Here is a 14,657-nt window from a genome sequence, read left to right as displayed (position 1 = left end):
GTCGCCGCGCAAATGAGCGATGCCCGGGGAAAATTGCGCGTGTCTCCTGCCAGCGATATTTTCCGTCGCGCTGATGTCGTTGGCTTGTTTTCCGCAACGAAGTATCTTTGCCTTGAGCTACTTTGCAGGAAATTTGAAAGGCGCAGCTGTTCTCTATAGAAATAAAAAAATATAATAATAAGATGAAACACACACACACACACACACACCTCCCCCCGTAGACAAAGAGCGGCTTAAATATCTTACCTGCTTATGCTGCATGTTCATTCCGTGCTGTAACACTAGTTCCTTTACGTAATCTTGTGTGCGAGAAAGATTAAAAATAACGATGTCAGTGAATTATTCAGCAAGTTTACACATCTTTTTGTCAAGAAAATCGCTCGTATTTTACTGGGGCTCGCTGTCCGGGAATGTTTACTGTAGTTTTACCGTCTGGTTCCTGGCCCAAATCGATAAAGGTATGACAATATACATACGCCGCACATGTGCGAAACGTGTCTCGGGCGCGAACCATTCGAGCGTGCCGACCTTTTATGCTCTTTTTTCCGATTTGGATTTGTGCTCGTGTATTGGCCGGACCTTCCCTACTGATTTGATATTTCCTTCGCCTTTATCCTGATATATTCATGGCCAACTTACGTCTGCTCCCCGTCACGTGCGTGCGTGGAAATTCTACAGTTACCGCGGACGCACGTCGATCTTGAGAAATACATTCATCTGTAACAGGAGAAAATATTTGACGAATAATTGATGGATAACTGACGAAAGCACATTTGCTGTAACTATTATTACCACACAGTGAGAGATATAAAGAAAAATAAATCGAAAATAAGCTGTAACTGAAATATGCACTGAGCTAAAGTGCATAATTCAAATGCATAGAAAAAATCAAAGAAAAGGAGAGAGAGAGAGAGAGAGAGAGAGAGAGAGAGAGAACATAACTTGATTAAATATATTTTTCTTTAATCCATTAAATCGTCATGTTCTAGTTGATACATATGATGCGACACTTTTATTGGAATTATTAAGTATAAAAACGATGTCAAATATTCCTGTAAGATAGATTAAGGAGAATAGTATTTTTTATTATTTGCTATTCTTTTACTTTTTTTGATAAAAATTGCTGATACTCCTCATCATGATATTGCCTAAATGTTATCTTACTTATTATCTTTTCCCATAAGTAAAACCCTAGTCTTGTTTGCAGCAGAAGCAACGCACTACTTGTATTTCGAAGTCGAGCTGCGCTTTCTTACTCGGTTTGTTCAGCAACGTATCATGGTAGAATATTGCTCGGTAAGCCCGCGGTTCGATGGAAAGAAAAACAGAACCGTCTAAAGTGTGTTTGCCGGGGCAAATATGCCTCCCCTCGCGAGAGATGTTTCGCATATACGCTGTAGTCAGGATTTATTCCAGAATTCTTTTACAACGAAATAAATCGCGAGATGCGTCTGACTTTCTCTTCGGTATATTGTGTTCTGAATTCCAACTCGGTTAGTATTTTTTTAGGGCTTCTTGAATTTGCTATTTGAAGGGAGGTTTTATGCGAAACGCGTTGCGATCCTCAAAAGAAGTACGGTATCGAAAAATTTCAAGTAGATGTATGAACACTTTATTTAAAATAATATAAAACTGAATAATTTTATCAAATATTATATATTGCAAGAATTTTCCTCCGCGAAGATTTTTCTTTTCATGTAGAAATATCAAAGATATAATCTTCTTTATCTAAATATGAAAAAATAAATTAATTAGTTTATGCCAAAAGTACAATATATCACAAATTAAATAATACATAAGATATGAAAAAGTTTATATAATACATTGTATAGATACAAATAACGTAACAATTCTGTTTACAGAAATGTCGTTACGAAACAGAATTAATTTTATTCGTATGATTATAATAATCTTCACGTTCATGACGTGTCTGACCGAAGTGAAAACATTCGCATTCTGCTTCACAAATTGATCTCCCCTCGTCGAGTTACCCTCGCTTCGATTTTCCGTCTCGAGACACAGGAACGGTCGCTGCCAACGACACACACCGCGGAATGTAAAACGGCTTAAACGCGAAATAGCGGAAGCCCGGGAATCAAAGTAATTAACATTTCATATTCACCACACGTTCACGTCCATATATACGCGCACACGTGTGCGCCGTAACGATGTGGTTTCTTGTGGAAGAATAGCCCTTCTCTCTCTCTCTCTCTCCTATTTTAATACACGATCACTTTAACTTAATTAACAGAAAATATCGTTTTTCGGCAAATAAAAATCTGCTTTTTAATTCTCTTTCTTTCTCTAAATTTCTGATGAACTTAAACAGACGAAAAGTAACTAAGAAGCTTCCTTTGTAACTTAATGCTATTTATACATCTTAAATTAGATGTTGGTATAAAACTCTTTTTGACAAGATCGCGAAAATGTCCAGGATTTCCGCACACAGATGCATTTCGCAAATAAGGTATTCCTGCTTTTCCGTCGAGACATCGACGGACCGTGACGACTGTTAAAAAGCGACGATACGTCCCTCGGAAACGCGAGAGAGAAAAACTTACCTGGAGAACCAAGTGGCATACTTATAAACGAGCTCACGCCTCTTAAAAGGTTACCGAGCAAAGGTCTTAATTTACTCTAAAAGGCTTAGAGGACGTGCTTATAAAGCGATCTAATTATCCGCTCGAGTAACTTTCGAGTTTTCAGACGAACCGCCCGCTAAAAACACGATGCCGAATGTGATGCTAAATTTAATCAATGTTCTAAAGAGTACACCTCCGACATCTTTATTATCTATCAAATGTAAATCTAAAATGCCAGAATAAATTGCTAGTAATTAATATAATCTGACAGGTATGTTAAATCTGTAGCGAAATGAGCGATTATTGCCAATTATTATTAATACGATCTTACGTATAATTGAAAATTATATAGAAAAAAGTTAACAACACAAAAACAAAATTATATGAAATTAACAATGAGACGTTAATTAATAATGTGACGAAGAGGATTGCTCAATACGAACAAATTTTATTCTGCAATTCCATCTTCGTTTTTTTTATTATAATTCTACTATTTGCCATTAATTAATCAGAGCTGCATGAAATTTCGAAATGAATCTATATAATAAGCGGATTGTAGCAATGACGGAATAGAAAGTGCAGTACGTATACGGTATAAAAACCGCTACCGATTACGCTTGTTGGCATTCCGGGGTTAAATTAAATTTCTCACGTCCGGCACCTTCGCTCGCGCGCGGATGCGGAAAGTGCGGCGAAAATTTAACGAGGCGTTAAAAACTATTCGCGTGTCGCTGCTCTTCCTGTTTTATTTTCGGCACCCCGTAGGGCGACGGCTGAAGAGTTAGCCGGCCGCTTAATTCACTGTCTCGCGCGGCGGACTTTAATTAAAGCCAAAAAAATCCGGATCAACGAGGAAGAGGACCCCCGCGATGTCGGATGTGGAGGACAAAACGATTCTCTGCGAGTGACATCTGGAATTGGGGTGGCGGGGAGGCGATCTGGAAATCCACCCTTGGATACTTTTTAATGCATGCTGTATCAAGAAGAAAGATGTGTGTGTGTAACATATTAATATCACGCAATCTCGAAAGAAAATTGTTTTACGACAATTACAGCTGACAAGAGATTGACGAAAAGATCATCCTATAACACGTGTCGATTTCTGACATCACAAAGATAAATAATTGTGATTACAAGAGAAGTGTAAATTGATTGAGTGCAAATGACAAGAAATAATTAAATGAAGAAATATAACAATGCTTTTATGTTATGTTATGTGTACCTTATACCTCAAGGAAGAAAGAAAGAGAAGTCTACATTCAAACTATGATATATCAAATATGAAGAAATCAGGAGAAATATATCAAATATCTACGTTTAAGACTAAAACGTTCTCGAAGCATTCGCATCGTCTGTGACAAAGATTGTTGATTGAAACGAAGTAAATTAAAGCTTAATTAAAAGCGAAAGAATTTCCATGGAACGAAAATAGAATTTCGCATTGTTTCTTTCTTGTAGAGGAAAAATCGGTGGTTTCCTGCGAGTGACGTCTGAAATTGGTCTTTGAAAGAAAGAGAGAGATATGTTTTAACGCGGGATATCGCGAATTAAAAAACATTTCATTTGTTCCATGGAAACGAAAACCGACAATGAAGAGAGAACGGAACGGAGTGAGAGGGAAGGAGCGGAGAAAGAATTATAGAAAGGGCCTTTGAAGGGCCGTCCACTCGCAGGAGAGCACGTCCTGCGACGAGGATCCACAAAGGGGAAACTTCTTCCTCTCCTTTCTGTCATTTCCCCTCTCGCTCTAACATTTTTCCTTTTCTCGCGCGTAGGTTCGTTATTTTATAATTGGCACTATCCGCCCTCTTTCATGAATTATTCCGCGGACCGATAAAGTCGCGGAATATCGACGAGGCTATTCACTCGCTCTGTCTACCACGGCCATGGGCGTCGACAGAATTTTTCTTGGGGCATGCGACGAATTTTTCTCATATTCCCGTTAAAAGCGAGAGTTTCCTTATTATTATGATTGTTTTTTTGATAAGAACAATAAAAAACGTCCCAAACTCTTACGAAATTTACTCTAATTATTGATAACTCTTACATAACATCAGAATCATATTCTAGTACTTGCTTCTCTTATATTTACTGTTAATTAATTAACTAATTAAAAATAAAAAGTTCTGCTTTTTCATGAAAATGCATCTGTCAAATATGACAAGCGTGACTAATATGACACTGACTCGTAACAAAGTCCCAAAGAACAAAGTGTACTAATTATTATTTATGTATATGATAGAAAGTGAATTATTCTGTAAAATATTTTTTATTATATTTTTTTAATGGAGCCTATCTCGCTTCCTTAAAATCCAGCATGAATACATTTCTTTATATTCGTTGTTCACGTCGCCCATGCGCTCGAACTACCTTTCCTCCGCTCGTCCCCAACTCCTCACTCTGTTGGATGATATCTCTTACAAATGGGAATCGCGTCTCTCACAGTCCGTAATCTCGTTTCCCCCGCGACTGATTATCATCGAGTTGGTATTATCTTTTACCCCACGATCACCAACCAGCGTGGTTTGTCTCCGTCTTCGCGATCGATCGCGTACAGGCGTGATCTAAGGGAGCAAGTTATGAAAGGAAAACCTTCCTAATTAGTTTTCAAGAATGTTGAAAGAACCCTTCGCATTTAATAGTGTTAGATTTGCCATTTTCATTTAAAGTTTTACTCCTCGCGCGCTATGTAATATTGTCAGTCGAGGGAGAAAGAGGGAGAATTCAAGAATATCAAGTTTGAATAATTGACTTATTGGTTGAAATAAGTCAATTGACTTGAAAATCCAACGAAAGGAAAAAAACTGATAACGCGCTGAATCTACTTTAGATGAGACTGACTGTTACATCTTGAAAATATTGTCTCCGCAAGTACACAATGAGGAACGTTAAAGCGCAGCTGAATATGGCGTCCGTAAAAGCGGTTGCCTCATAAAAGCTTCTTATCGTAAACCAAGATTTTCATTCTAATCTCAAGCACTACGGACGGACGTAATCACTCGCACGAGCGGATTGGTCGCGACCGGCCAGGAAGTGCATTACCTTCCACAAAAGAGAAACGCTCTCCTCTCTCTCCCCTCCGTCATCCAGGAAGAATGCGACGAATGCGCCGGGACGGATAAATTACGCAGCGGACGATCAAAAGGTCTCTCGATAGACCTCGGTGTCTCGTCTGAATTCATTTTACATCCATCTAAGCTGGAAATCCAGGAAAGAGGAAAGGAGAAAGGGGATGGAGAGGAACAGTCAGCGAAGAACACCAGCTGCGATGCGTGCAACGGATGCAGTACACACCGCAGATGCGTTTGTTGCGCACGCATTGCGCGACGAGATTCCTCTCTCCCCCTCCTCCCCCTCTCGCAGCCTTGTCCTCACCTTTCATAGTTCCTCCCTCCCCTGCCTGTTCATGCGACAAAACTTTTTTGATGTCAAACGACCCGAACAGACTTTCACTTCGCCCCGCTCTCTCCCCCTCCCTCCTCCTCCTCCTCTCTACCTGCCCTCCCGTTACCGCACACGATTATTGCATTTGTGCCAGTCATATGTAAGCGTTCCGAGTTGTATCTCTGCCCGATTTAACAGTACGAATCAGCGTCGGATTATTTGGCGTGGCGGAATAATTGCCGCGTTTACATTTCTCACGAAACATCTCGATGATTCACACAGTCGACGATAAACGGTGGTCGGTCGAGTGTTAATTCATATCGCTGGCAAAAAACCAGAATGGCCATTACAGCGTTTCTCAGGTGAAGCAAATGTCGCAAAGTCGGAAAATGAAGCACATTATTTCGTAATTCTTCCGAGTTTGCATTATAATCGATACTTGTTCCTTTGACATGTCTGTAAATTGTTGCAGACAATTATTTGGCAAAATGCTCTTTGCATAAACAAGAGCTACTTCTTTTAGAATTATATTTTGTATTTATTCATAAACTGCATTAATTTAATCTTTTTATAATATTTATTTCTGACAAAATATCATTATACATTATCAATTTATAATATTACCATACTTTTTTATTATTAACAAAAAATTAAGGAAATTTTGCATCGTAAAGTTTTTAACCACATTTAATGCGAGAACCATTTTTTGAGATCTTTGATTTTGCAGTTTTAAGCTTTAATTTTGCCATAATATAATTTCTCTCGTAATATGATTTTGCGACGAGGGTCATTGGAAATGCCACTGTAGAGATCGTGTCTAGACCAGGTAATCTTGATCGACGGCTCGCGTTAACCACTACTTCATTTAAGGCAAGCTCACAGTTACGAAGCGCGGTCCTTCTGGATATAATCGAACGTGACACGGCCGTCCATCCATCGGCTGCCAGAGCGCGCGCCCGAATTAGATCACGCCAATATCCCATGTAAATTATCGCTAACAGACCGCTGCCGTAATACCGAGAGCCGAAGTAACTCCCCGCGGGCAAGCCTGACAGTCACACGAAAAGTTAGCTTCACTGCAAGATCTCTTTTTACGACAAAAGCCAGTATTTAATATATCTTTTCGTTTTTTTACGAGAACATTCTTTTTTTATATCTGATGTTAAACATTTTATGGTTATCATTTCATCGCTATTAAAGCGAGTAATTCCAAATGAAAAATAAGAGGATTTCGTTCATTTTCTCTCCCTGGTGATGGTGCGATAGAAATACGATTACGACGAAACAAACGCGAGGAATATCAGTTTACAACTGATTGCAATTAACCCGTTGTCGCCCTTTATCTTGTATCGTTAAAATCAGTGGAACGAACCGAGATCAAGCCGATTGATTTTTCTTTTTAAAGCGAACACATTAATATTCGATGGCCAGTGTGGTAAAACCACCTCATAAATATCTGATCCCTTTCATTCTCCTTCTTTTTATTTTTTCCAGATTCAATCTGGCGCCTCGCGAAAGGTGTTAAGAATCGGTCTAACGAAGGTGTACATCGAAAACAAGCTTTGGTTTTCAAGATTATCGTGCAAAACAATACATTATTTATAAAATAATATTTGCATCAATTGCTCGATGAGAATAGCGTTTCCTAACAATATTACAAACCTTATCATTAATGTTGAGAGAAAAAAAGACATGCCTTCTTTTTTCTTTTTTTTAAATAACTTAAATATTATTTAATGCTTCTTCTTTCAAGGGCAGTACAAAAGAAACTAAAATCTATGATTGTAATCGTTTGAAAGACTGAAAGATCTCCGTTCGTTAGAGGAGGTACGCAGGATTTTTTTGCAGGATGTGTTTACTATTTTCGATGAAGCAGACCCTAGGCCTCGTCGGGCCTCGCGGGTTTATAACTAAATGCAGCGCTATGTATGCAAGACTATCGCCACGGGGCAGCCGTAGCATTGACAGAATGACGAACGTTCCAGGTAGTCACCGGTTACACCGAGGGCTCGTAAATCAGGAGATATTTTCCATTTCGATGTCCAGGGAGGCATCGCTTTTTTCATATTTTCCTCTCCCTTTCTTTATTTCTATTTTTTTTTCTGCAAACATAACGCCAACACCATGCGTGCGGAAACCGCACGCTAAAAGCGGCGTTACAACGTTGCGAGCGAGCTGCGAAATGACGTCCGCACGTCAACTTCGCGTTGGCGGAATTGCATTTTTTTCTCGCGTTGCGTATGTCACGGCTTATCGTATCGGTGAACTACCCCCCTGGGGTTAATCGAACCCACATGGGCAGGTCGAGATAGTGCGTGCGCGAACGTGATGGATGAAAGCCGCTTGGAGCAAGAATGATTTGCGCCGGGATGAAGCCCCATTAACTAAGGTCGGCAGATTTTTAAAGTGCAAAAGCACAGGATATTGCCATATTTTACAGATCATAATTGGATGTGTCCTCCGATCTCACCATTCAAATCGGAGATTCGAGCAAACACGAGTTAAATAAATTTATTGATATTTGCCTATTTATACTGTGATTTTAATTCCACACCCTCAGAAAGGATTTCTGATAACAAGACGAAAAATATGAAAATAAAACAATTTTTAATTTAAATCAGTAATTTCTATTCTTCTCTCTCGAATTAAATAAGATTGTCTTACTGTCTTGAGACAAGAGTAACATATACAAATTTATGCTTATATATTCTTGTATGTAGAATAATTTGATATTAGCGCCACTTTATAGTAGGCTTTGTCGATGTCGACGCATCATTTTCTCACAGTCGCTTGTCGACTCGGCGCTTCTGCGTCCTTTATTCGGATAAAACGGCCAATATTTATGTGTCGCAATCGAAAATCGGGAAAGTGTTTCTGTTATTTACAATGAATAAGTGCAATACTCTACAAGAAATATTAAAAGATATGGAAATGTAAGTAAGTATATACAATATACTTACTTGAGAAATAAGATTCGAGATAAGACATTTCCATATCTTTTAATATTTCTTGTAGAGTATTGCACTTATTCATTGTAAATAACAGAAACACTTTCCCGATTTTCGATTGCAACACATAAATATTGGCCGTTTTGTGCAGATTCTACAAATTCTCTTACAAGAATAGAATAAGATGTCTTTTAGATCTCACAATATTCTTAAATGAAGAATATTTTGAACTTGCTACAAATTTTTATCTAAATCCTTCTGAGAAAATTAATGAGATAGCACCAAGATTATTTTAATGTAGATTTTCGAATTTTCTATTCAAGATTAAAATATGCTTCTGTTCAATAATAAATATGATTGTCGCTATAGCGATTTTATTTTATGATAGATTAAAGAGTAATAGCATTAAGTCCAGAAATCTTTTCTGTGGGTGCAATAAAATGCAAAAAGTTTTTGAGAATTAAGTGGCGGAATAACGGAATAATGTACCGTTCAGAAATGTAATGACCTTGCTAAAAGAAGACTAGATACCTCACCGGTAATACCCATATTATACCTGACGTTAATTGGCTGTCGGATAGAAAACTTATATCCCTTTAAAAACGGGACGGCCGGTTATCTCGGGCTACTAAGGCCCATATTACACTCGGCGTTAATTGGCTGTCAGATAGGAAATTTTATAGGGTTCCCCGAAAGGAACTTTGGAAAGACGCTCCAATAACATTCAATCTGTCAGACGAGGGGAAGCCGCAGCGCTTTTCAAAAATCGGATGTCCAGCATCTCGAGAAATTCTCTGTCTGACGGCCAATTAGCATGTCCGACAGTATTGACACACGGCACGCGTGCTATCGATCTGCCTCGTTCCGGGACGAACGGGGGCACATCAAACATGCGCGAATGCAATGACGATTGATTGACACGGTTATATACCGTGTGCACAATGAACGCCGTTGAAATAAGCGATCGTTGTTTATAGTTTCGTCCGGCCGGCGAACACCCTGCGAGGTGTTCCCGGATATATACGCGTGTTATAGCCACTAATATTCACGACACGGTTGAATTATCGTCGCGACATGTCGCATACATACGCACGGGCACGTGCGTGTCCACGTAGATATAGACGTATCCTATGGATGGATGGAGCTCCAGAGAATTTCGGATGACGTCGTACGACGTCGAGACGAGGCCGGTTCGCGATCCAGCTTCTCTGTACGAAATACAACCGCTGAAATAGCAACTTGCATACCCTTAAATAATTGCTATTGGCAGCATTTTTGACGCCCGTCCGTTGCCCCCGTTTAAATTCGAGCTCGTGCCGGAGATGCGGCGTGGTACATCACGGGATACATTTGTAAAGTGTCATGTGCGGCGTGGCGAAACCGCCTCGTCGTCCTCGTTCGATCTCGAGCAACTGCTTAGCACAAATTAGCGTTACTGACAAATGATATCAGTCGAATAATATCTTAGAGCTGTATGCATTTGATTTGCATAAGCGAAATCTTATTAATTACTCAAAATCTAATTGGATTTTATTTTATCTCCGTTTTAATTTTTATGGATAAATGTTATGGATATTTTAATGTCGCAGGAAATTGAAATTTGTGAAATTAATTGGCCAATTAATATTTCTGTTTTCAATTATTTTCCATTAATTTCAATTAGGCGTTTTAATTGCTCGTTCGGTTGGAATCAATGATAATTTTATTATTATTTTATTACTTGGGTATATGTATCCTATCTTGCTCAGTTACGATGTAGCTCTTTCTCTAGGAAGTTGGCTATCAACCATGGACAAAATACACTAACGCGAGTATGTCGGGATTAAATAATTCCAGGTCGGATAGTTCGGTAAAATTTGCGGTTGGTTCTACGTAACAATGGTGCCACAAAATCTGAAATTTATACGAGTAGGTTTAGAAGTTTCACTTTAGTATGTACTTCTCGGAGCTGTAGGTCGGGGAGAAAGAGGATCGACCTGGAATTTCCATTTCTCGCTCGAAAGTTTCGGTGCAGGTGTTTGCATCCGACGATGCATACGATCGTGCACTTTGCGTGCGCGTCCTCGATCAAGCATTCCGAAAGTACAGAAACTCGAGCGTCTCGCTTTGTGAACGCGACGACAACGCTCTTTTTCGTTCGCGACATAGATTTTTATGAAAGCCTCTGGCTGCAAGGTGTCTCATGACACTTTTCGAGGAACAACGTTTCCACGTTCCGGCGAGCTTGCGTTTCCGCCCGTCGCGCATTGAAAAAACTCGTCGTCTTTCGCATTTTCAGCCTTTTGTCTCGCTATTTTTCCTCACCGCGATACAAAATACAGGTTGCATCAAAAGTTGCAAATTTGTATTTTTGCGGTTCTTTACTTGCGCGCGCGCGTAATGGGATATTCTTTAGCATCTGTGAAATCAATGTTCTTTTATTAACAAATTTTCTTCCTTTTAACATTTTCGAAATCCTCTATATGCGATATTTTAATAATTAATAATAATTGATTTTATGGTATATTTTAAAATGATATTAAATTAAAGTTTAAATTAATTACTAGGAGAGATTTATTATTTATTTGCATTACTGAAACTGAATTTATCAATTCTTATTAATTCTCAATTTGTTACTAGAGCTTCACTATTATAGCTAAATAAATGGATAACATTATTTAATGTTTCACAATAAATTATGTATTATTTCGTAATATTAGCGGAAAGAGTACGCTTTTGTTGGCTTAATCCTTTCTTGGTGAAACAATTCTCTGTTTCTGTTTACTTATTCTATATAATGTAATACTCTTGATGAACTAGATATTTTTAAGTTGAATGAAGGATTTTAAACCATAATTTGTCGTGTTTTTTTCCATGATGTTTCTTCTCAACGATTTTTATTCCGTAACGACGTTACTCACTATTACTTTCCATCTTTCTCTTACAAACTTCCCTGAACAGCAGCGGAGCTAGGAAACTGAATAGTGACATCAGTTTTATTTCTGAAGCACTCACTACTGTTATATTATTTTACCTCACTGTGTTATTTTAAATAATCCATACATCTTTCTTCACTGTTTTTCAACGAAACAAAAAAAACAAAACACAAACAACGAAACATGTTTTGTCCCCGAAACATGAAATCGTGATCTGCTCGTGATCAGTCTTAAGGGGGGAGCCTGCTTTAGAACGTTGAAAATAAGGTATAATTTTACGAATTTTTTTGGAGAAACTATACAGCGGATCATTATAAAACTTTGATGCATTTGTTAGTACATGTTTAAAGATAAAAAAAATTATTTTTTGATTTGAATATATCGCCTGTAGAGGTCGTCCTGGAGGCATCTTAGTGCAGCCGGCATTGTAAATTGGTGAGCATTCTCCTGCCTCCAAATTTCATCCAAACTGAAAAATTGAAATATTTTCTTGTTATTTATGAATTCCCATCGTCGATGAACCTTTAATATTCATAAAAACATTAAGTTAAACAATTATTTTTGCATGAAAAAGTTCAAAAACTTTGCCTAAAAATCGTACTTTTGTGTTCTAAGCTCCACCATTTTGGCACTTTTCAACTTTTTTCTTCTCTCTTTGGTTCATCGACGATGGGAATTCATAAATAACGAGAACATATTTCAATTTTTCAGTTTAGACGAAATTTGGAGGCAGGAGAATGCTCACCAATTTGCAATGCCGGCGACGCGGCCGCACTAAGATTTCTCCAGGACGACCTCTACAAGCGATATATTCAAATCAAAAAATAATTTTTTTTATCTTTAAACATGTACTAATAAATGCATCAAAGTTTTATAATGATCCGCTGTATAGTTTCTTCAAAAACAATTCGTAAAATATACCTTATTTTCAGCGTTCTAAAGCAGGCTCCCCCCTTAAATCCCTACAAACGTAAGCCAAACCGATTTGTCGACTACAACGTGACGATTCGAGTTCAGAAACGCTGAGTATCGTTTCACTGTCATCTCACTCACTCTGCCCCGCATGCTATGCGCATCAGCGTGTCTCTGCGTATTTTTATTCGCTTGTTTGTCTGTAGAACGGGATGAATTTCCTGCACTACTCCACGGGATCTTCTTCGCGCGAACTTCCACGAGCTCTCGCGGGCGCAGTCGGAGAACTGCAGCGAGCCGCGTTCCCACCGAGAAAATCCCGTGTCGCCGCGAAAAGCGAGTTCTCGGTTCTCAGCGTGTCGCGTGCCCGGGATTACTTTCGCGTCGGCGTTTATTGTTAGTCAAGATCGCATTGTCAACTTGAGTTCCTGGGAATCTCGCGGATGTGCTTCTCGCCGCGTCGTGTCGTAGTTCTCGGCTTATGCTAATTTTGCTTGTGCAAGAGAGAGAGAAAGAGAGAGGAGGAAGAGGAGGAGAGTCACGTGCTTTTGCAACGACTGCGAGTGCATTCGTCGCGACGCTACGACGTGTACGTCGTGCATGTCGTCAGCATGTGCATGCGCGAAGTGCGCTTGGGTAACGGCACATCGGGGTGTATCTCCTCATGCATCGGTCCTCATAAGCTTGTACTCGTTAATTACGATCCTGTCATCGAAACGCAGGATCTCCGCGGTCATCCAATGCTAATGATAGATTCATCGATTAGCTTCCTTGAATTGTGTAGGAAAGAATTCGAAAGAGAACATTTTTTTGTTGCAACTAATTTAATCATAAGCATAATAATTTGACTGTAATATATGAAAAGGATTTTATGTTTTAAGTGAAAAAGCATTTTGTTTTCTTTTTGCGAAGTGAAATACGCGCATAAATTAAAATCGATTCGAACTTGACTCAAACATTTTAATTAATAGCATCATGCCAGTTTAATTAACTGTTTCTCGAAACTGCCGATTTTCGAGTAAAATAATTTGATCTTTAGAAACGTAGTCATATATTTGAACGTTGTCCCTTACTACGTGCAGATGGCTTCTTTTTACAACGCATAACGATGTGCACCGCGGCGGGTTTACACGATAGGGGAATTAATGACAAAAATACGAGATTGGATCGCGCTTTCGCCACAACAAATACGTATTCCCCATAACATGTACTTAGCCAAGTTATTAGCATGAGAAAAGTTTAATGATCCCGCAAAACCAGCCGGTGTCATAAAAGACCGCTTTTGACTCATCTTCAGATTCAATATCGCCGCGAAAGTGATAATATCACCCTCGCCCATAGTGTGTCTCTAATACGCTGTCTTTTACGAGGATTCGCGCTCTCTCTTCTACGGAAGAATTCTTAACGCGAGCCGTTATGACAAACTGATATCACCCTGTAGCTATAGCTACACAAGGCAGACACGTAGATTCTATCGGCGAAAATCGCATCCACCGGTGTGCGCCGTAGACATTATCGTGTCTCCCTTTTTACGGCGGACGAAAGGGTGGTCGGACTCTCCGCGCGACAAGCAGATGAGGTTGGAAGAGAGGTGGGGAAGGGTGTATTAAAAACTTTTTTCATAAAACGTCTCCGCGAGGTGAGTACCGCGCCGGGGGGGAGAGCTCTTTGCCAGTCGCGGCTACGTTAATGACGTTTCCCGAATTTAAACGCCCGATTACTTCATGTTTACCGCCTACGCCGTTCTCATCGCTCTCGGAAAATATCGGGGATGGCTGTGTTTCCAAATTCATAGAAAATTCACGCTGGAAAATCGAAGTGCATTATTTCTAAAATGTTTTCTTCCCTGGCATAAAGCACGTTCAAGATATTTAAAACTATTTCTAAAAGTATCGTGTTTCAATCCTGAAATGTCT

The sequence above is a fragment of the Ooceraea biroi genome, chromosome 2 (genome assembly GCF_003672135.1).
Source record: "Ooceraea biroi isolate clonal line C1 chromosome 2, Obir_v5.4, whole genome shotgun sequence".
Lineage (NCBI taxonomy): Eukaryota > Metazoa > Arthropoda > Insecta > Hymenoptera > Formicidae > Ooceraea > Ooceraea biroi.
Note: the sequence above shows the minus strand (reverse complement) of the source record.